Source organism: Chiloscyllium plagiosum, unplaced genomic scaffold (genome assembly GCF_037043375.1).
Source record: "Chiloscyllium plagiosum isolate Xiang-an unplaced genomic scaffold, Cpla_swu_hap1 HiC_scaffold_39, whole genome shotgun sequence".
NCBI lineage: Eukaryota > Metazoa > Chordata > Chondrichthyes > Orectolobiformes > Hemiscylliidae > Chiloscyllium > Chiloscyllium plagiosum.
The window spans coordinates 49821278-49843233 of record NW_028270177.1 but is presented as its reverse complement, the minus strand read 5'-3'; the positions used below and the strand labels follow the sequence as shown (position 1 = coordinate 49843233).

The window sequence follows — 21956 nt, the reverse complement described above, 5'->3', positions numbered from 1 at the left end:
GGGACAGTGAGAGAGGGGGACAGAGAGAGGGGGGACAGAGAGAGAGGGGACAGAGAGAAACAGGGGGACACAGAGAGGGGGTACAGAGAGAGGGCTGGGACGAATAAGGCGGGACAGAGAGGGGGCATAGGGACAGGGGGGTCAGAGAGAGCGCGATAGAGAGAGAGGGGTAGAGAGAGAGTGAGGGGACAGAGCGAGGGGATACAGAGAGAGGGCTGGGACCGAGAAGGCAGAACTGAGAGGGGGGGGGGGGGGGGGAGACAGAGCGGGGGGGTCAGAGAGAGGGGTAAAGAGAGACAGGGACAGATGGAGAGGGGGACAGAGAGAGAGAGAGAGGGGGACAGAGAGAGGGGGACAGAGACCGGGTGGAACAGAGAGAGGGGAACAGAGAGAGGCGACAGATGGAGAAGGGGGGCAGAGAGAGAGGGGCAGAGAGGGGGGGACAGAGAGAGGGGCAGAGTGGAGGGGGACAGAGAGAGAGGGTGGACAGAGAGGGTGCGGACGGAGATGGGGGCAGAGAGAGGGGTACAGAGAGAGTGGGAACAGGAGAAAGGGGACAGAGAGGGTGGGGACAGGGAGAAGTGGGACAGAGAGAGTGGGGACAGAGACAAGGGGGCAGAGAGAGAGGGGACAGAGAGAGAGGGGGACACAGAGAGGGGGTACAGAGAGAGGGCTGGGACCAATAAGGCGGGACAGAGAGGGCGGGGACAGAGAGGGGGGTCAGGGAGAGGGGTAAGAGAGATGGGGACAGATGGAGAGGCGGATAGATGGAGAGGGGACAGAGACCGGGAGGGACAGAGAGAGGGGGACAGAGAGAGGGGGACAGAGAGAGGGGGACAGAGAGAGGCGACAGATGGAGAAAGGGGACAGAGAGAGAGGGGACAGAGAGAGAGGGGACAGAGAGAGGGGGGACAGAGAGAGGCGACAGATGGAGAAAGGGGACAGAGAGAGAGGGGACAGAAAGAGAGGGGACAGAGAGAGGGGGACAGAGAGAGGGGGGACAGAGAGAGGGGCAGAGAGGGGATAGAGAGTGAGGGGACAGAGAGAGAGGGGACAGAGAGGGGGACAGAGAGAGGTGGGACAGAGAGAGGGGCGAGAGGGAGGGGGCAGAGTGGAGGGGGACAGAGAGAGAGGGTGGACAGAGAGGGGAGGGACGGAGATGGGGGACAGAGAGAGGGGTACAGAGAGAGTGAGGACAGGAGAAGGGGACAGGGAGGGTGGAGACAGAGAGAAGTGGGACAGAGAGAGTGGGGACAGGGACAGGGGGGCAGAGAGAGGGGGTCAGATAGAGGAGGGACAGAAGGGGGGAAAGAGAGACGGGGGAAAGAGGGAGGGGGACAAAGGGGGCGGACTGAGAGCGGGGGGACAGAGAGAGAGGAGGGGCACGGGGGCAGAGAGTGTGGTACAGAGAGAGGGGGACAGAGAGGGGAGGGGCAGGGGGTCAGAGAGAGGGGTACAGAGAGAGGGGGACAGAGAGAGAGGTGGTACAGAGAGAAAGGGACAGAGAGAAGGAGGACAGAGAGAGTGGGGACAGAGAGGAGGCGGACAGAAAGGGGGTACAGAAAGAGCGGGGGCAGAAAGAGGGGGGACAGGGACAGGGGGAACAGAGGTTGGATAGAGAAAGAAAGGGGGGACAGGGGGAGGGGTTACAGGGAGAGGGGGACAGGGAGAAGGGAGACAGAGAGGGGAGTACAGTGAGGGGGGTACATAGAGGGGGACAGACAGAGGGGAGCAGAGGGGGGTAGAGAGAGGAGGACAGGGGGAGAGAGGGAAGGGGACAGACAGAAAGGGGACAGGGAGAAGTGGGACAGAGAGTGGGGCACAGAGAGGTGGACAGAGAGAGAGGGCAGAGGGAGGACAGAGAGAGGGGGGACTGAGAGAGGGGTGTACAGAGAAGGGGGAACAGGGAGAGGGGGCAGAGAGGGGGGCAGAGAGAGGGAAACAGAGAGGGGGGTCAGTGAGAGGGGGACTGTGAGAGGGGTGTCAGAGAGGGGGAGAAAGAGAGATGGGCTGACAGAATGAGGGGGACAGAGGGGAGCAGAGAGAGTGGGACAGAGAGGGCAGACTGAGAGCGTAGGGGCAGAGAGGAGGGACAAAGTGAGAGGGGGACAGAGGGGCGAGGAGGGATAGAGAGAGAGAGGGACAGAGAGAGAGGAGGACAGAGAGAGGGGGTCAGAAAGAGGGGGACAGAGAGAGAGGAGGACAGAGGAAGAGGGGGGACAGAGCGAGGGGGACAGAGGAAGAGGGGGACAGAGAGGGGGGAAAGAGAGAGGGTGGACAGTGAGAGGTGGACAGAGAGGGGGTGTCAGAGAGGGAGAGAAAAAGAGATGGGGTGACAGAGTGAGCAGGGACGGAGAGGAGCAGAATGAGTGGTACAGAGGGGGCAGACTGAGAGCGGAGGGGCAGAGAGTGAGGGGATAGAGGAAGAGGGGGACAGAGAGAGGGAGACAGAGAGAGAGGGGGACAGAGGAAGAGTGGGGACAGTGAGAGGGGGACAGAGAGCGAGGGGGGAACAGAGAGAGGGGGCAGAAGGGGGTAGAGAGCGCGGACAGAGAGAGGGGGCAGAGTGGAGGGGGACAGAGAGCGGGTGGACTGAGAGGGTAGGGACGGAAATGGGGACAGAGAGAGGGGGAACTGAGAGAGTGGGGACGGGGAGAAGGGGGACAGAGAGGGTGGGGACAGGGAGAAGGGGGGCAGAGAGGGTGGGGACAGGGAGAAGGGGGCAGAGAGGGTAGGGACTGGGAGAAGGGGGGACAAAGAGACGGGGGTGCAGTAGACAGGGGGAATGGGGGACAAAGAGAGGGGGTCAGATAGAGTGGGGAAAGGGAGAGGGGAAAGAGAGGGGGGGAAAGTGAGATGGCGAAAGAGAGAAGAGGACAGAGGGGGCGGACTGAGAGCAGGGGGACAGAGAGAGAGAAGGGGTAGAGGGGGCAGAGAGAGTGGTACAGATATGGGGGACAGCGAGAGGGGGCAGAGTGGGAGGTTGTTCAGAGAGAGGGGGGCAGAGAGGAGGGGACAGAGAGAATGGGGACAGAAAGCAGGGGAACAGAGAGGAGGACAGCAGGGTGGGACAGAAAGAGGAGGGGACAGGGAAACCGGGAAAGAGGTTGGATAGAGAGAGAGGGGACAGAGGGAGGGAGTACAGGGAGAAGGGAGACAGAGAGGGGAGTACAGAGAGGGCGTACATAGAAGGGGACAGAGAGGGGTGCAGAGAGAAGGGGGACAGATAGAAAGGAGACGGAGAAGTGGGACAGAGAGTGGGGTACAGAGAGGGTGACAGAGAGAGGGGGCAGAATGGGGATAGAGAGGAGGGACAGAGAGATGGGGCAGAGGGCGGACAGAGAGAGGGGGGACTGAGAGAGGGGGGTACAGAGAGGGAGGTACAGAGAGGGAGGAACAGAGAAGGAGGAACAGAGAGGGGGGAAGAGAGAGGGGGGAAGAGAGAGAGGGGGACAGAGAGAGAAGGGGACAGAGAGAGGGGGACAGAGAGAGAGGGACAGAGAGAGGGGGACAGAGGAGGGGGACAGCGAAAGGGGAAGGATAGAGAGGGGGGACAGAGGAAGAGGTGGGCAGGGAGAGTGCTGTCAGAGAGGGGGAGAAAGAGAGATGGGGTGACAGAGTGAGGGGGTCAGAGGGGAGCAGAGTGAGTGGTATGGAGGAGTCAGACTGAGAGAGGAGGGGCAGAGAGAAGGAGGGACAGAGAGAGAGGGGGCTAGAGAGAGGGGGACAGAGAGAGGGGGACAGAGAGAGTGGGACAGAGAGAGGGGGACAGAGAGAGGGGGGACAGAGGAAGAGGGGGGACAGATAGAGGGTGACAGAGAGAATGAGGTGCAGAGAGAGAGGTGGACCGAGAGAGGGGGACAGAGAGCGGGAGAGAGGGGGGTGGGGGAGCAGAGAGAGTGGGGGTCACAGAGAGAGGGGCGGCAGAGAGGGCAGGGAGTTGTGTAAAGAAAGGGGGGTACAGAGAGAGAGGACAGAGAGAGTGGGGGCAGAGAGAGAGAGGGACATAGAGAGAGAGGGGGACAGAGACAGGGGAGGACAGAGAGAGGGGGGACGGAGAGAGAGGGGGGGACAGAGAGAGAGGGGGACAAAGAGGGGGGGGGAACAGAGACAGGGGAGGACAGAGAAAGAGGGGAGACATAGAGAGAGAGAGGGGGACAGAGAGAGGGGGACAGAGAGACTGAGGGGATACAGAGAGAGAGGGGGGACAAAGAAAGAGGGGGGACATAGAGAGAGAGAGTGGGGGACAGACAGAGAGGGGGCCAAGAGAGTGTGGCGAGAGAGAGGGTGGAGTGATAGGGGAGAGAGAGGGGTTAGAGAGAGCGGGAAGAGAGTGGGGGAACAGAGAGAGAGGGCGACAGATAGAGGGGTACAAAGAGAGAGGGGTGGACAGAGAAATGGGGACAGAGGGAGAGGGAGGGACAGAGTGAGATGGTGACAGAGAGAGTGGGGACAGAGAGGAGGGTGAGAGAGCAGGGGATACAGAGAGGGGGACAGAGAGAGTGGGGTCAGAGGGAGGGGACAGAGAGAGTGGGGACAGAGAGAGGGGGGGCATTGGGAGAAGGGGGAAAGAGAGATGGGGGCGCAGAGGGTGGGTGGACAGAAAGGGGGGCAGAGAGCGCGGGGGAAAGAAAGAGGAGGTAAGAGAAAGGAGGACAGAGGGGACGGACAGAGAGGGGGGGACGGAGGGGGGACAGAGAGAGGGACGGTCAGAGAGGGAGGGGACAGAAAGAGAGGGTGACAAGAGAATGGGGGAGAGAGGTAGGGGAGAGATGGGGAGAGAGGGGGTAAAGAGAGGGGGAAGAGAGAGAGGGTGGACAGAGAGAGAGGGCAGTGAGTGGGGGGACAGAGAGAGGGGGACAGAGAGAGAGGAGTGGACAGAGAGATGGGGACAGAGGGAGGGGAGAGGAGAGTACAGAGAGAGGGAGACAGACAGAGGGGGACAGAGAGAGGGGGGATAGAGAGAGGGGGGACAGAGAGAGAGAGGGGACAGAGAGAGAGGGCGGACAGAGAGAGGGGGACGGGGGGTATTGAGAGAAGAGGACAGAGAGGTGGGACAGAGAGAGAATAACAGAGGGGTGGACAGAGGGAGGGGGAGGGGGGACAGGGGGGGATAGAAAGAGGGGACACAGAGAGAAGTGAACAGAGAGAGAGGGGGGACAGAGGGGGGACAGAGATGGGGGACAGAGATGGAGGATAGAGAGAGGAGGGCAGAGAAAGGAACGGAGAGAGAGGGGACAAAGAAAGGAGGGGACAGAGAGAGAGGGGCGGAGAGAGAGTGACGGAGAGGAGGACAGATAGGCGGGGACGGGGGGATTGAGAGAGGGGGACAGAGAGAGGGGGACAGAGGGGGACACGGGGGGGTATACGGGGGGGGGGAGACAGAGAGAGGGGAGATAGAAAGAGGGGGACAGAGAGAGGGGAATGGAGAGAGAGGGCGTACGGAGGGGGGGACAGAGAGGGGGGCAGAGAAAGGGGGAGCAGAGAGAGGGGGGACAGAGAGAGGAAGGACACAGAGAGAGAGGACAGAGAGAGCGGAACGGAGAGAGGTGGGGACGTGGGGACAGAGAGAGGGGGGCAGAGAGAGAAGGGACAGACAGAGGGGAACCGTGAGAGATGGGGGACAGAGAGAGGGGAATGGAGAGAGCGGGCACAGAGAGAGGGACACAGAGAGGAGAACTGAGAGAGAGGGGGTCAGAGAGAGGGGAATGGAGAGAGAGAGTGGGACAGAGAGAGGGGGATAGAGAGAGGGGGGGCAGAGAGAGGGGGATACAGAGAGGGGGGAACAGAGAGAGGTGGACAGAGAGAGTGGGGACAGAGAGAGGGGGACAGAGACAGGGGAACGGAGAGAGAGTGGGGACAGAGAGAGGGGGACAGAGAGAGAGGGGACAGAGAGAGGGGGATACAGAGAGGGGGATACAGAGAGGGGGGAACAGAGAGGGGGGACAGAGAGAGGTGGACAGAGAGAGGGGGACAGAGAGAGGGGGATAGAGGCAGGAGGACAGTGAGAGGGGGACAGAGAGGGGGAGAAAGAGAGATGGGGTGACAGAGAGAGTGGGGACAGGGGTTGCAGAGAGTGTGGTACAGAGGGGGCAGACTGAGAGCGCGAGGGCAGAGAGAAGGAGGGACAGAGAGAGAGGGGGACAGAGGAAGAGGGGGCACAGAGAGAGGGGGGACATAGAGAGAGGGGGGCAGAGAGAGGGGGACAGAGAGAGAGGGGGACAGAGAGAGGGGACAGAGAGAGAGGGGGACTGAGTGAAGGGGACAGAGAGAGGGTGACTGAGAGAGGAGGGAACAGAGGGAGAGGGGGTCAGAGAGAGGGGAGGCAGGGGGAAGAGAGGGTTGTGACAGAGAGCGAGGAGGACAGAGAGAGAGGGGGCAGAGCGAGAGGGGACAGACAGTGGAGAATGGTGAGAGATGGGGACAGAGAGAGGGGAATGGAGAGAAAGGGGGGCACAGAGAGGGTGGTCACAGAGAGGGGAACGGAGAGAGAGGGGGACAGAGAGGGGGAACGGAGAGAGAGGCGGGACAGAGAGAGAGGGAACAGAGAGAGGGGGACAGAGAGAGGGGGACAGAGAGAGAGGTGGGGACGGGGGGGACAGAGAGAGGGGGGCAGAGAGAGAGGTGGGGACGGGGGGACAGAGAGAGGGGGGCACAGAGAGAGGGGACAGACAGAGGGGAACGGTAAGAGATGGGGGACAGAGAGAGCGGAATGGAGAGAGGGGGGCACGGAGAGGGGGGACACAGAGAGGGGAACGGAGAGGGGGGGGAACAGAGAGAGGGGAATGGAGAGAGAGGGGGACAGAGAGGGGGAACGGAGAGAGAGTGGGGACAGAGAGAGGGGGACAGAGAGAGAGGGGACAGACAGAGGGGGATACAGAGAGGGGGTGCAGAGAAAGGGGAACAGAGAGAGGTGGACAGAGAGAGGGGGACAGAGAGGGGGAGAAAGAGAGATGGGGTGACATAGTGAGGGGGGACAGGGGATGCAGAGTGTGTGGTACAGAGGGGGCAGACTGAGAGCGGGAGGGCAGAGAGAAGTTGGGACAGAGAGAAGGGGGACAGAGAGAGAGGGTGACAGAGAGAGGGGGACAGAGAGAGAGGGGACAGAGTGAGAGGGACAGATAGAGAGAGGGGGACTGAGAGAGGAGGGAACAGAGGGAGAGGGGGTCAGAGATAGGGGTGGAGGGGGGAAGAGAGGGGTGTGACAGAGAGAGAGGAGGACAGAGAGAGAGGGGGACAGAGAGGGGGACAGAGAGAGAGCGGGACAGAGTAAGAGGGGGGACAGAGAGCGCGGACAGAGAGAGGGGACAGAGGAAGAGGGGGATAGCGAGAGGGCGACAGAGAGAGAGAGAGAGGACAGAGAGAGGTGGTACAGAGAGAGGGGGGAAAGAGAGAGAGTGGGAACAGAGAGGGGTACAAGGAGAAGGAGGGACAGAGAGAGGGGGTCCAGAGAGAGTGGGGACAGTGAGAAGGTGGGGACGGGGGGTCAGAGAGAGGGGGGCAGAGAGAGAGGTGGGGACGGGGGGACAGAGAGGGGGGGGCACAGAGAGAGGGGACAGACAGAGGGGAACGGTATGAGATGAGGGACAGAGAGAGGGGAATGGAGAGAGGGGGGCACAGAGAGGGGGGACACAGAGAGGGGAATGGAGAGAGAGGGCGGACAGAGAAAGGGGAATGGACAGAGAGAGAGAGGGACAGAGAGGGGGAACGGAGAGAGAGTGGGGACAGAGAGAGGGGGACAGAGAGAGGGGGGACAGACAGAGGGGGATACAGAGAGGGGGGTACAGAGAAAGGGGAACAGAGAGAGGTGGACAGAGAGAGGTGGACAGAGAGAGGAGGAATGTGAGAGGGGGACAGAGGGGGAGAAAGAGAGATGGGGTGACATAGTGAGGGGGGGACAGGGGGTGCAGAGAGTGTGGTACAGAGGGGGCAGTCTGAGAGCGGGAGGGCAGAGAGAAGGAGGGACAGAGACAGGGGGGACAGAGAGAGAGGTGACAGAGAGAGGGGGACAGAGAGAGGGGGGGACTGAGTGAGGGGGACAGATAGAGAGAGGGGGACTGAGAGAGGAGGGAACAGAGGGAGAGGGGGTCAGAGAGAAGGGTGGAGGGGGGAAGAGAGGGGTGAGACAGAGAGAGAGGAGGACAGAGAGAGAGGGAGACAGAGACGGTGACAGAGAGAGAGGGGGACAGAGTAAGAGGGGGACAGAGAGCGCGGACAGAGAGAGGGGACAGAGGAAGAGGGGGATAGAGAGAGGGCGACAGAGAGAGAGAGAGGACAGAGAGAGGTGGTACAGAGAGAGGGGGGGAGAGAGAGTGGGAACAGAGAGGGGTACAGGGAGAAGGAGGGACAGAGAGATGGGGTCCAGAGAAAGTGGGGACAGTGAGAAAGGGGGGACAGAGAGACGGGCGCACAGTATAGGGGGAACAGGGGGACTGAGGGGGTGACAGAGAGATGGAGAAGAGAGAGGGAGACAGTGGGGGCGGACCGAGAGCGGGGGGACAGAGAGAAGGAGGGGCAGAGAGAGAGGGACACCGAGAGAGGGGGACAGAGAGCGGGAGAGACACAGGGGGGGCAGAGAGAGTGGGGGTCACAGAGTGAGGGCGGCAGAGGGGGCAGAGAGAGGTGTACAGAGAGAGAGAGGAGGACAGAGAGAAAGGACAGAGAGACGGGGAGACAGAGAGAGACGGGGGGACAGAGAGAGAGGGGACAGAGAGAGAGGGGGACTGAGAGCGGGGGGACAGAGAGAGGAGGGACAGAGAGAGGAGGGACAGAGAGAGGGGGGAACAGAGGCAGAGGGGGTCAGAGAGAGGGGGGCAGAGGGGGAAGAAAGACGGGTGACAGAGAGAGAGGGAGACAGAGAGACAGGGGAACAGAGAGAGGGGGACAGAGAGATAGTGGGGACAGAGTGAGAGGGGGACAGAGGAAGGGGGGGACAGAGAGAGAGGGGGGACAGAGAGAGGGGGCATAGAGAGAGAGAGGGGGACAGAGAAAGGGTGACAGAGAGAGAGGGGGACGGAGTGAAGGGGACAGAGAGAGAGGGGGACTGAGAGAGGAGGGATCAGAGGGAGAGGGGGTCAGACAGAAGGGTGGAAGGGGGAAGAGAGGGGGTGACAAAGAGAGAGGAGGACAGAGAGAGAGGGGGACAAGAGAGTGGGTGGAGAAAAAGGGTGTAGTGATAGGGGAGAGAGAGGGGGGTAGAGAGAGGGGGAAGAGAGGGGGGAAAGAGAGAGGGGTGCAGAGAGAGAGGGGTGGACAGAGAGATGGGGACAGAGGGAGAGGGAGGGACAGAGTGAGAAGGTGACAGAGAGGGTACGGACAGAGAGAGGGGTGACGGTGCGAAAGGGGGACAGAGAGAGGGGTCAGAGAGAGGGGGGACAGAGAGAGGGGGGCAGAGAGAGGGGGACAGAGGGAGGGGGACAGAGGGAGGGGGGCAGAGAGAGGGGGACAGAGAGAGGGGGACGGTGGCAGATAGGGTGGGGACAGAGATGGGGGGACAGAGAGGGGGGACAGAGAGAGGGGAACGGAGAGAGAGGGGGACCAGAGAGAGAGGAACAGAGACTGGGGAACGGGTAGGGGGGAGACAGAGAGAGGGGGACAGAGAGAGGGGAACAGAGAGAAGTGAACGGAGAGAGAGGGGGACAGAGAGAGTGGGAAAGAGAGGGGGGAAAGAGAGTGGGGAACGGAGAGAGAGGGGGACAGAGAGAGGGGGGCAGAGAGAGGGTTGGACAGAGAGAGGGGGACGGAGAGAGAGTGACGGAGAGGGGGCCAGAGAGAGAGGGACGGGGGGATTGGGAGAGGAGGAGAGAGAGTGGGGCCAGAGAGAGAGGGACAGAGGGAGGGGGACAGAGGGGGTTACAGAGGGAGGGGGACGAGGGGACAGAGAGAGGGGAACGGAGAGACAGGGGGACAGAGAGGGGGTGACAGAGAGGGGGGAATGAGAGAGGGGGGCAGAGAGAGGGGGACAGAGAGGGAGGGGGACTGAGAGAGGGCGGTCAGAGAGGTGGGGGACTGACAGAGAGAGGACAGAGAGGGGGAACGGAGAGAGAGAGGTGGGGACGGGGGACAGAGAGAGGGGGGCAGAGAGAGAGGGGACAGACAGAGGGGAACGGTGAGAGAGGGGGGGACAGAGAGAGGGGAACGGAGAGAGAGGGGGACAGAGAGAGGGGGTACACAGAGAGGGGGGACAAAGAGAGGGGAACGGAGCGAGAGGGGGGACAGAGAGAGGGCCAGAGAGAGGGGAACGGAGAGAGAGGAACAGAGAGAGAGGGGGACAGAGAGAGGGGACAGAGAGAGGGGAACGGAGACAGAGGAACGGAGAGAGAGGGGGTACAAAGAGAGGGGACAGAGAGAGGGGAACGGAGAGAGAGGTGGGACAGAGAGAGGGGGACAGAGAGAGGGAACAGAGAGAGGTGTTAGAGAGGGGGAAACAGAGAGAGGGCGGGCAGTGAGGGGGGACAGAGAGGGGAGAAAGAGAGATGGGGTGACAGAGTGAGGGGGGACCGGGGGTGCAGAGAGTGTGGCACATAGGGGGCAGACTGAGAGCGGGCGGGGCAGAGAGAAGGAGGGACAGAGAGAGAGGGACAGAGGAAGAGGGGACACAGAGAGAGGGGGGGCAGAGAGAGAGAGGGGGACAGAGAGAGGGGGACAGAGAGAGAGGGGGACTAAGTGAGGGGGACAGCGAAAGAGGGGGACTGAGAGAGAGGGGGACAGAGAGGGAGGACAGAGAGAGAGGGGGGCAGAGGAAGAGGGGGATAGAGAACGGGTGACACAGAGAGAGAGAGGACAGAGAGAGGTGGTACAGAGAGAGGGGGGACAGAGAGAATGGGAACAGAGGGGGCTACAGGGAGGAGGAGGGACAGAGGTGGGGCAGAGAGAGTTGTGACAGTGAGAGAGGGGTGACAGAGAGTCGGGGCACACTAGAGTGGGGACAGGGGGACGGAGGGTGTGACAGAGAGAGGGGGAAGAGAGAGGGGGACAGAGGGGGTGGACTGAGAGCGGGGGGACAGAGAGAAGGAGGGGCAGAGAGAGAGGTGCACAGAGAAAGGGGGACAGAGAGCGGGAGAGACAGAGGGGGGGCAGAGAGAGTGGGGGTCACAGTGTGAGGGGGGCAGAGGGGGCGGGGAGAGGTGTACAGAGAGAGAAGGACAGAGAGAGAGGACAGAGAGACGCGGGGACAGAGAAAGACGGGGGACAGAGAGAGAGGGGACAGAGAGAGAGGCACAGAGAGCGGGGGGACAGAGAGAGGAGGGACAGAGAGAGGGGGACAGAGAGAGGAGGGAACAGAGGCAGGGGGGGTCAGAGAGAGGGGGCAGAGGGGAAAGAGAGAGGGATGACAGAGAGAGAGGTGGACAAAGAGAGAGGGGGACAGAGAGAGGGGGGAAAGAGAGAGAGGGGGGACAGTGAGAGGGGTGGACAGAGAGATGGGGACAGAGGGAGAGGAGGGTACAGAGAGCGGGGTGGATAGAAAGACGGGGACAGAGAGAGGGTGGAAAGAAAGATGGGGGAAAGAGAGAGGGGAACAGAGGGGGTGGACTGGAAGAGTGGGGACAGAGAGAGGGAGGGACAGAGAGGGGTGGTCAGAGAGAGAGGGGGTCAGAGAGAGAGAGAGGTGGTCAGAGAGAGAGGGGAACAAGAGAGTGGGAAAAGAGAGAGGGTGGAGTGATAGGGGAGAGAGAGGGGGGTAGAGAGAGGGGAAGAGAGAGGGGGAAAGAGAGAGGGGTGCAGAGAGAGTGGGGTGGACAGAGAGATGAGGATAGATGGAGAGGAGGGTACAGAGAGAGGGGTGGACAGGGAGGAGGGTGACAGAGAGAGGGACAGAGAGAGGGGGGACAGAGAGAGGGGTCAGAGAGAGGGGGGAGAGAGAGGGGGGACAGAGAGAGAAGGGGACAGAGAGTGGGGGAAAGAGAGGGGGGAGAAAGAGTTTGGGGAACGGAGAGAGGGGGGGACAGAGAGAGGGGACAGAGAGAGGGTTGGACAGAGAGAGAGGGGGACAGAGAGAGGGGTCAGAGAGAGAAGGGGACAGAGAGAGGGGGAGAGAGTGTGAGGGACAAAGAGAGAGTGACGGACAGGGGGACAGAGAGACGGGGGCAGATTGAGGGTTGGACAGAGAGAGACGGGGACAGAGAGAGGGGGAAAGAGAGAGGGGGAAAGAGAGTGGGGAACGGAGAGAGGGGGGGGGACAGAGAGAGGGGGACACAGAGAGGATTGGACAGAGAGAGAGGGGGACAGAGAGAGGGGGACAGAGAGAGAGGGATGGAGAGAGAGTGATGGAGAGGGGGGAAAGAGAGGGGGGAGAGAGAGAGAGGGGGACAGTGAGAGAGGGACAGAGAGAGAGGGACAGAGAGAGGGGACAGAGGGGGTGACAGAGGGAGGAGGATGGGGGGACAGAGAGCGCGGGGATAGAAAGGGGGGGACAGAAAGAGGGGGGACAGAGAGAGGGGGACAGTGAGAGAGGAACGGAGAGGTAAGGGTAACAGAGAGAGGGGGACAGAGAGGTGGGGGACAGACAGAGAGAGGACAGAGAGAGGGGAAACGGTGAGAGAGAGGATAGTGAGGGGGGACAGAGAGGGGGAGAAAGAGAGATGAGGTGACAGAGTGAGGGGGACGGGGGTGCAGTGAGAGTGGCACAGAGTGGTCAGACTGAGAGCGTGGGGTCAGAGAGTAGGAGGAACAGAGAGAGAGGGGGACAGAGGAAGAGGGGGCACAGAGAGAGGGGGGTCAGAGAGAAGGAGGTTTAGAGAGAGGGGCGACAGAGAGAGAGAGGGACTGAAAGGGAGACAGAGAGAGAGGGGCACTGAGAGAGGAGGGAACAGAGGGAGAGGGGGTCAGATAGAGAGGTGGCAGGGAGAAGAGAGGGGGTGACATAGAGAGAGGAGGACATAGAGAGATGGGGACAGAGAGGGGGGACAGAGAGAGGGGGCAGAGGAAGGGGGGGGTAGAGAGAAGGGCGACAGAGACAGAGAGGACAGAGAGAGGTGGTACAGAGAGAGGGGGAAAGAGAGAGTGGGAACAGAGAGGGGTACAGGGAGATGGAGGGACAGAGAGGGGGGGCAGAGAGAGTTGTGACAGTGAGTGTGGGGGACTGAGAGACGGGAGCACAGTAGAGGGGGGCAGGGGACGGAGGGGAGGACAGAGAGAGGGAGAAAGAGAGAGGGGGACAGAGGGGGCGGACTGAGAGCGGGGGGACAGAGAGAGAGGGGCACCGAGAGAGGGGGACAGACAGCGGTAGAGAAGGGGGCAGAGAGAGTGGGGGACACAGAGAGAGGGCGGCAGAGGGGGCAGAGAGAGGTTTGCAGAGAGAGGAGGACAGAGAGAGAGGACAGAGAGACGGGGGGACAGAGAGAGACGGGGGTACAGAGAGAGAGGACAGAGAGAGGGGACAGAGAGGGGTGAGACAGAGAGGGGGGGATCAGAGGCAGAGTGGTTCAGAGAGAGGAGGGCAGAAGGGGAAGAGAGAGGGGTGACAGAGAGAGCGGGGGACAGAGAGAGAGGGAGACAGAGCGAGGGGGACAGAGAGAGTGGGGACAAAGAGAGGGGGTGCTCGAGAGAGAGGGGAGAAAGAGAGAGAGGGGACGGAGAAAGTGGGGTGGACAGGGAGATGGGGACAGAGGGAGTGGAGGGTACAGAGAGAGGGGTGGAAAGAAAGAGGAGGACAGAGAGAGAGGGTGTAAAGAAAGAGTGGAGAAAGAGAAAGGGGACAGAGGGGGCGGACAGGGAGAGTGGGGACAGAGAGAGGGAGGGACAGAGAAAGAAGGGGACAGAGAGAGGGGACAGAGAGAAGAGGGACAGAGAGGGGCAGTCAGAGAGAGAGAGAGAGGGGAACAAAGAGAGACGGGGAAGAGAGAGGGGGGAAACCGAGAGGGGTGCAAAGAGAGTGGGGTGGACAGAGAGCGTGGGGACAGAGAGGAGGGTGACAGAGCAGGTGGTACAGAGAGGGGGGACAGAGAGAGAGGGGGGACAGTGATAGGGAGACAGAGAGAGAGTGGGGACAGAGAGAGGGGTGGACAGAGAGAATGGGGACAGAGAGGAAGGTGACAGAGAGAGGGACAGAGAGAGAGGGGACAGAGAGAGAGTGGGGAAAGAGAGAGGGGAGAAAGAGAGAGAGGGGGACGGAGAGAGGGGGGTGGACAGGGAGATGGGGACAGAGAGACGGTGGAAAGAAACAGGGGGGAAAGTAAGAGGGGGACTGAGGGGGTGGACAGGGAGAGTGGGGACAGAGAAAGAGGGGGACAGAGAGAGGGGACAGAGAGAAGGGGGACAGAGAGGGGCGATCAGAGAGAGAGAGGGGAACAAAGATAGAACATAGAACATAGAACATGGAAGAATACAGCGCAGTACAGGCCCTTCGGCCCTCGATGTTGCGCCGATCCAAGCCCACCTAACCTATACTTGCCCACTATCCTCCATATGCCTATCCAATGCCCGCTTAAATGCCCATAATGAGGGAGAGTCCACCACTGCTACTGGCTGGGCATTCCATGAACTCACGACTCGCTGAGTAAAGAACCTACCCCTAGCATCTGTCCTATACCTACCCCTCCTTAATTTAAAGCTATGCCCCCTTGTAATAGCTGACTCCATACGTGGAAAAAGATTCTCACTGTCGACCCTATCTAAATCCCTAATCATCTTGTACACCTCTATCAAGTCACCCCTAAACCTTCTTTTCTCCAATGAAAACAACCCCAAGTGCCTCAGCCTTTCCTCATACGATCTTCCTACCATACCAGGCAACATCCTGGTCAACCTCCTCTGCACCCGTTCCAGTGCCTCCACATCCTTCCTATAGTATGGCGACCAAAACTGCACACAATACTCCAGATGTGGCCGCACCAGAGTCTTATACAACTGCAACATGACCTCAGGACTCCGGAACTCAATTCCTCTACCAATAAAAGCCAGTACGCCATATGCCTTCCTCACCGCACCATTTACCTGGGTGGCAACTTTCAAAGATTTGTGTACATGGACACCAAGATCCCTCTGCTCATCCACACTACCAAGTATCCGACCGTTAGCCCAGTACCCCATCTTTTTATTACTCTTACCAAAGTGAATCACCTCATACTTAACTACATTGAACTCCATTTGCCACCTTTCTGCCCAGTTCTGCAGCTTATCTATATCCCGCTGTAACCTGCCACATCCTTCCTCACTGTCTACAACTCCTCGGACTTTCGTATCATCCGCAAACTTGCTCACCCAACCTTCTAACCCCTCCTCCAGGTCATTTATAAAAATGACAAACAGCAATGGTCCCAAAACAGATCCTTGCGGATTTTTTTTTAAATTAATAGTCTCGAAGGCACTGCCAAGTGTGGTGGTGGAGGCAGTTACAATAGGGGTGTTTAAGGAGCTTTTCGATAAATGCATGAATATGCAAGGAAAGGAGGGATATGGACCAGGGTCAAGTGAAAGGGATTACTTTAGTTTGGCATCATGTTTGGCACAACATCTGTGCTAGCTTCACTGCTCTGTGTCCTATGTTCTATGCAGCACATACTTGAGAAGGACAATGACATTCTAGCCTTTGTTACAAGAGGAATTGAACATAAATGTAAGGATGTTATGCTTCAGTAATACAGGGAATTCTTGAGAATATATCTAGATTAGATTCACTTTCACTGATGAAGGGCTTTTGCCCGGAATGTCGATTTTCCTGCTCCTTGGATGCTGCCTGAACTGCTGTGCTTTTCCAGCACCACTCTAATCCAATATCTAGTGTCCAGCATCTGCAGTCCTTGTTTTTACCTATCTTGCATATATCATCTAACTATTGAAACTGAACAATTTATTTTATGCATTTTACAGCCTAACAACAACAGAATTACAGGAACAACTGGATAATTATTTTTGGCTTCTCACACAGGACAGGGGATTTCTCACGATGAATGACTCCTGAGGTGCCATGAATCACGAATACTTGCACAACAAAATGCAGAAATATTTAAACTGTTTATTCCCCAAAGGAACCTGCAAGAGTGGGAGAGCTACCTATACCTTAACCTGCAGCAACTAACATTTCAGGAAAACTGGATGGAAATCCCAGAATCAAGCCCCAAACCCCATTTTTATAAGGAGCTCTCAAGTGAGTCTGACTAAACAAAACATTTGAGACAAACTGTCTAATCAATCAGTGTAAAATTGTTGATTTAAAAATTGGAACAAATACCAAAGATATACATAAGAAAAAAAAATCAGGAAAAGAATATTTTCAACCAGCAATAGAATTATTTCCAAAATGTGCACCCACATTATGAAATAGTACAATGACAGCAGTCAGTTTTTCTATAATTAGAGACAATATGAGAGCAATATATGTGCAGGTAAGTTTATGGTCTAGATTTGATTACAGATTTAAACGTGCCTATGGCAAAGGGTTCTGGAGTATCAGAGTGGTCTGGGTTTGGCACTGTTCCTGTCAAAGGAACACGTCGCACAAACACACCTCCAGAATTGGTCACCTGTTCCTTCTTTCCTTTTCTTTTCCCTTTAACAGGCTCTTCCAAAGTTTCTTCCACAGAGCCATCAGATGTCTTCAGTTTTTCCAGACACTGATTTAGGTGGCCTATCTCGGCTCGACAATCATCCAGTTGGCACTCCAGCTTCTCCCGTCGTAGACGTTCATACTCCAGTTGAGCCTGCAACTCCCTTTCTGCTACTTTCTCTTCCTTCTGCCGGAGGTGGTCTTCCTCCTGCATGCCTCCAAGTTGTCTGTAGTTGCTTTTTGCAATTTCTAATAACCGTTCAAATTTTTCAATCTTTTCAGAAGCCCTCATCCTTGCTTCCTTCTTCTGAGCCCCACTCAGGTTAATGTTATCCTGCTTATCTGTACTTAATGTTATCCTGCTTATCTGTACTTATCTGTACACGTTGGTGAAAGAAGTTGAGATTGTCTTTACTCAGTTCTTCATCAGAATCATCATCTATGCCTCCACCCAGAAGATTAACTGCTGCCAACTGGGAAAATCTCTTAGCCACATCCTTTGGTGTCTCTCCAGCATCATTTCTGATGTGATGGTCTGCTCCCATTTGTATAAGCCATTGCAGGCAACCAATGTGTCCTTGCCCAGCAGCTTTATGCATGGGGGTGGAACCCTTATCATCTCTTTCATTGATGTTAATTACTCTAGATTCGACTAGCTGTCTCAGAGTCTCATGATCTCCTTTGAATGCACTTACATGAGCTGGAAATGCGAGATTTTCTTGATCAACTGGATGATCCCGTTCACGTTCCACAGCTAAAATGTACTGCACTATGTTGTCCTTGTAGAATCTCTTTGCAAGATCATTTGGGGTTTCACCTTGATCATTCCTAGCCCCCAGTATCTCGGTCATGCTGTCTCCATGGCAGACAAGAAACTTAAAGCAATGCAAGCGTCGTTCCATAAGCTGCAAGATGAACTGGTAAATTGCCATCATGGTCCACCTCACTCACATCCGCTCGCCATCTGACGAGAAGCTGCAAGCAGCCCAGCCTGCCATGAAAAGCTGCATAATGGACACTCCTCCAACCAGTTTTGTCTGTTGAATTTGTGTCCACCCCACTGCGAAGAATAGTCTGAAGTGTGTAGGAATGTCCATGGGCAGCAGCCAAATGCAGTGGAGTACAGCCTCTATCATCCTTTGCTGTTAAATTGACACCATTTGTTACCAGGGCCTGCATACATGCATCGTGACCCCTGATGGCTGCGATATGTGCTGCTGTCCAGCCCCTGGAAGTTACATCTGTCAGATCAGCACCATGCCAAAGCAACCAGTGCAGACACTCTAAACTGTCTGAGTGCACCGCCCATTGCAATGGAATGAATTTGTGAATGGGATCAACTTCATTAATGCTGGCTCCATTTTTTACCATCAGCTCGAGCTCCTTCACATCACCAGCTTTCACTGCATCATGAATACTGGCAAAAGACTTCTTCTTTGTAGCTAGGGCGGTTGCAGAGACCGCACGCATAGCTGCAGCTTGCTCCTAGATAGAGGGGTACAGACAGAGACGGGGACAAGAGAGAGGGGGAAGAGAGAGGGGGGAAACAGAGAGGGGTGCAGAGAGAGTGGGGTGGGCAGAGAGATGGGGACAGAGGGAGAGGGAGAGGGAGGGACAGAGTGAGAAGGTGACAGAGAGAGTTGGGACAGAGAGGAGGGTGACAGAGCAGGTGGTACAGAGAGGGGGGACAGGGAGAGAGGGGGGACAGTGATAGGGGGACAGAGAGAAGGGGTGGACAGAGAGATGAGGATAGAGGGAGAGGAGGGTACAAAGAGAGGAGTGGACAGAGAGAATGGGGACAGAGAGGAGGGTGACAGAGAGAGAGAGAGACAGAGAGGGGGGACAAAGAGAGGGGTGACGGGGAGAAAGGGGGACAGAGAGAGGGGTCAGAGAGAGAGGGTTAGAGAGAGGGGAGACAGGGAGAGTGGAGACAGGGTGAGGGGGATAGGGAGAGGGGGTCAGTGAGAGGGGGGACAGTAAGGGGGCACAGAGAGAGGGGGGACAGAGAGAGGGGGCACAGAGAGAGGGGACAGAGAGAAGAGGGACAGAGAGGGGCAGTCAGAGAGAGAGGGGGGAACAAAGAGAGAGGGGGAAGAGAGAGAGGGGAAACCGAGATGGGGTGCAGAGAGAGTAGGGTGGACAGAGAGCGTAGGGACAGAGAGGAGGGTGACAGAGCAGGTGGTACAGAGAGGGGGGACAGAGAGAGAGGGGGGTCAGTGATAGGGGGACAGAGAGAGAGTGGGGACAGAGAGAGGGGTGGACAGAGAGAATGGGGACAGAGAGGAAGGTGACAGAGAGAGGGACAGAGAGAGGGGGGACAGAAAGAGAGTGGGGACAGAGAGAGGGGAGAAAGAGAGAGAGGGGGACGGAGAGAGGGGGGTGGACAGGGAGATGGGGACAGAGAGAGGGTGGAAAGAAACAGGGGGGAAAGTGAGAGGGGGACAGAGGGGGTGGACAAGGAGAGTGGGGATAGAGAAAGAGGTGGACAGAGAGAGGGGACAGAGAGAAGGGGGACAGAGAGGGGCGATCAGAGAGAGAGGGGGAACAAAGATAGACGGGGACAGACAGAGACGGGGACAAGAGAGAGGGGGAAGAGAGAGGGAGGAAACCGAGAGGGGTGCAGAGAGAGTGGGGTGGGCAGAGAGATGGGGACAGAGGGAGAGGGAGGGACAGAGTGAGAAGGTGACAGAGAGTGGGGACAGAGAGGAGGGTGACAGAGCAGGTGGTACAGAGAGGGGGGACAGGGAGAGAGGGGGGACAGTGATAGGGGACAGAGAGAAGGGTTGGACAGAGAGATGAGGATAGAGGGAGAGGAGGGTACAAAGAGAGGGGTGGACAGAGAGAATGGGGACAGAGAGGAGGGTGACAGAGAGAGAGAGAGCAGAGAGAGGGGGACAAAGAGAGGGGTGACGGGGAGAAAGGGGGACAGAGAGAGGGGTCAGAGAGAGAGGGTTAGAGAGAGGGGAGACAGGGAGAGTGGAGACAGGGTGAGTGGGGACAGGGAGAGGGGGTCAGTGAGAGGGGGGACAGTGAGAGGGGGCACAGAGAGAGGGGGGACAGAGCGAGGGGGCACAGAGAGAGGGGGGACAAAGAGGGGGGCAGAGAGGGTGGGGAGAGAGGAGGGGACAGAACAGTTCATCCACTTCACCAACACCTTCCACCCCGACCTCAAATTCACCTGGACAGTCTCAGATTCCTCCCTCCCCGTCCTCGATCTTTCTATTTCTATCTCAGGCGACCGAATCAACACAGACATCTACTACAAACCGACTGACTCCCACAGCTACCTGGACTACACCTCCTCCCACCCTGCCCCCTGTAAAAACGCCATCCCATTCTCCCAATTCCTTCGACTCCGCCGCATCTGCTCCCAGGAGGACTAGTTCCAAAAACGCACATCCCAGATGGCCTCCTTCTTCAAGGACAGCAATTTCCCCCCCCACCGACGTGGTCGACGATGCCCTCCACCGCATCTCTTCCACTTCCCGCTCCTCCGCCCTTGAGCCCCGCCCCTCCAACCGCCACCAGGACAGAACCCCACTGGTCCTCACCTACCACCCCACCAACCTCCATGTACAGCGTATCATCCGCCGTCATTTCCGCTACCTCCAAACGGACCCCACCACCAAGGATATATTTCCGTCCCCTCCCCTATCAGCATTCCGTAAAGACCACTCCCTCCGTGACTCCCTCGTCAGATCCACACCCCCCACCAACCCAGCCTCCATTCCCGGCACCTTCCCCTGCAACCGCAGGAGGTGCAAGACACCTCCCCCCTCACCTCTCCCCTCACCTCCCTCCAAGGCCCCAATGGAAACTTCCATACCCGCCACAGATTCACCTGCACCTCCACACACATCATCTATTGCATCCTCTGCACCCGATGTGGCCTCCTCTATATTGGGGGGACAGGCCGCCTACTTGTGGAGCGTTTCAGAGAACACCTCTGGGACACCCGGACCAACCAACCCAACCACCCTGCAGCTCAACATTTCAATTCCCCCTCCCACTCCACCAAGGATATGCAGGTCTTTGGACTCCTCCATCGTCAGACCACAGCGAAACGACGGTTGGAGGAAGAACGCCTCATCTTCCGGCTAGGAACCCTCCAACCACAAGGGATGAACTCGGATTTCGCCAGTTTCCTCATTTCCCCTCCCACCAGCCTGTCTCAGTCAAATTCATCAAATTCAGCACCGCCTTCCTAACCTGCAATCTTCTTCCCGACCTCTCCGCCCCCACCCCAGTCTGACCTATCACCCTCACCTTGACCTCTTTCCACCTATCACATTTTCGACGCCCCTCCCCCAAGTCCCTCCTCCCTACCTTTTATCTTAGCCTGCTGGACCAACTTTCCTCATTCCTGAAGAAGGGCTAATGCCCGAAACGTCGATTCTCCTGTTCCCTAGATGCTGCCTGACCTGCTGCGCTTTTCCAGCAACACATTTCCATCTCTGATCTACAGCATCTGCAGACCTCACTTTCTCCACAGAGAGGAGGTGGACAGAGAGGGGGTACAGAGTGAGGGGAATGGAGAGAGAGGGGGGACAGATAGAGGGGAACGGGGAGGGGGGAATTGAGAGAGGGGGGATAGAGAGACGGGGGATAGAGAGACGGGGACAGAGAGAGTGGAACGGAGAGAGAGGGGGACAGAGAGACGGGAACGGAGAGAGAGGGGGACAGAGAGAGGGGAACGGAGAGAGGGGGAAGAGAGAGAGGGTGACAGAGAAGAGGGTGACAGAGAGAGGAGGACAGAGAGAGGGCAACGGAGAGAGAGGGGGCATTGAGAGAGTGGGACAGAGAGATGGAGGGACAGAGAGAGGGGGGAGAGTGTGGGGAACAGAGAGGGGGCGGTCAGAGAGAGAGAGGGGACAGAGAGAGTGGGGGCAAGAGAGTGGGGGGAGAGAGAGAGGAAAGAGATGGGGAGAGAGGAGGAGTAAAAAGAGGGAGAAGAGAGAGAGGGTGGACCGAGAGGGAGACAGTGAGTGGGGGGACAGAGAGAGGGGGCTGATAGAGAGGGACAGAGAGAGAGGGGTGGACAGAGAGATGGGGACAGAGGGAGAGGAGGGTTCAGAGAGGAGGGGTCAGAGAGAGGGGGACGGAGAGAGGGGAACGGAGAGAGAGAGGAGGAGAGAGAGAGGAGGACAGAGAGAAGGGAAAAGAGAGAGAGGAGGGACAGAGAGAGGGGGGACAGAGAGGGTGGACAGAGAGTGGGGGCACAGCGAGAGGGGGGGCAGAGAGAGGGGAACGGACAGAGAGGGGAGACAGAGAGGGGGAGACAGAGAGAGGGGGACAGAGAGAGGGGAACGGACAGAGAGGGAGGACAGAGAGGGTGGACAGAGAGAGGGGGCACAGAGAGAGGGGTGACAGAGAGACAGGAGGGGCAGAGAGCGCAGGGACAGTGCGAGGGGGACAGAGTTAGGGGACAGTGAGAATGAGGCCCCGAGAGGGAGATGGGGAGAGAGAGGGG

The 21956-nt window shown here is 58.1% G+C and overlaps 1 pseudogene; it reads right to left on the bottom strand.

The window, feature by feature from the left end:
* Positions 1-16331: 16331 nt before the first annotated feature.
* On the bottom strand, positions 16332-17956 carry LOC122545478 (ankyrin repeat domain-containing protein 42 pseudogene; annotated as a pseudogene).
* Positions 17957-21956: the final 4000 nt, after the last annotated feature.